Raw genomic sequence first — 1347 nt, 5'->3', positions numbered from 1 at the left:
GCGCTTTGCGCACGCTATCAATGACGAGTGACCTTGTTGAGGATGTGGAGGTGGTTGACTACGAGTCAGACACTCTTTTCCCGCACGGGATGACGAGGAAGGCGGGCTTCGCCAGCGGCGTGATACGAGCCCTGCTCGTGCCTTGCGGAACCCATGTCTGTTCTCTGACTTCTCGTCAACCGAGGGACGTGATATAATCACCAATGACTTCGACGGGGCTCAGAGGCGGCAGCTGGAAGCTGCCCATAGGGCGGCTCTGAACGCGCCCATCCACGGCCGGTCATTGATTCTCGTGTGGAATATGACTTCCGCCTAGCGATCCCGCTGTGGAAGCATAGGACGCGGTCACTCGATCGTAACGCGTCCACATCATCGGGAGTCCGGCCAGAACAGAAGATGAGCTTGCCAAACGGAAGGCTCTTCGAGCTTGTTTCTTGGCTCCACAAGTATTTTCGTTGGAAGCTTATCGCACTCGTCTGAGTGCTCAACGAGGTGGCTCTTTTGCACCCGCAATGCGGACAATACCTGTAGTGCTTGCCCCTGGCGAAAGCGCTACAGATGATGAAGCGCTCATTGGGCGATGGGTGCAACGGCACCGGAAACTTTCCTCACTGTATCACCTACACTCGAGCCACAAGGAAGTGGACGTGCGTGTGGAGCGACACCTCCGACTTGTGTTTGCCAAACTAAAATCACGCCGTCGACTTCCTTCAGATTGTCGCCCTGCGACGTATGGGTCAACCCCTTACGCTCGCGCGGGGCGTCCTGATCTTTCTGATCAAAAGCGTCCACGGCGTCTGGGCATTCTTGCCGAAGTGGCGTCTCAAACACCACGAGCTTTCGGAGTCGGGATATCCCCGCCACTTCACCAGATATTGGGTTTGACCCTGGTAGCGACGTCATCCCACAAGACGTTCCACGTGACAGTGGACGTCGCCGTTCTCATCGAGAAGAGTCGGTGGCGGGCAGTGACGACCGGGTCGACCGCCGTCTGGTGACTCGTGATGCGCTTCGAGCCCTTGAGGACAAGGTTCTTCGTTATCGGAGCTCCGCTGAGCATCATGCTGAAGTAGCATATCGCTGTGCGGTTGCTCGTGACGATTTAAAGCACGTCGTGCGCCGGTCGCCTCGCCTTGAGGACTACCGCGCTCTGTCAGAGCGACTCCTAGTCGTGGAGCAGGCGAATGTGTCGCTGTATGCGACGGTGGGGCGCTTAGAGCCATTAGAGGTGGAGGTTGTTGCACTCCGTGCTCAGAACCAGTTGCTGGTTCAACTACTGGGTGGCTGAGGGCCCATGGAATCCGCTCCGGCGCCAACGCTTCCGAGTTCACTTGCGCCGGATCCCGA

Source organism: Plasmopara halstedii, assembly GCF_900000015.1.
Source record: "Plasmopara halstedii genome assembly, contig: Scaffold_1651, whole genome shotgun sequence".
In the NCBI taxonomy this organism is placed as follows: domain Eukaryota; phylum Oomycota; class Peronosporomycetes; order Peronosporales; family Peronosporaceae; genus Plasmopara; species Plasmopara halstedii.
This window is presented reverse-complemented; position numbering follows the sequence as displayed.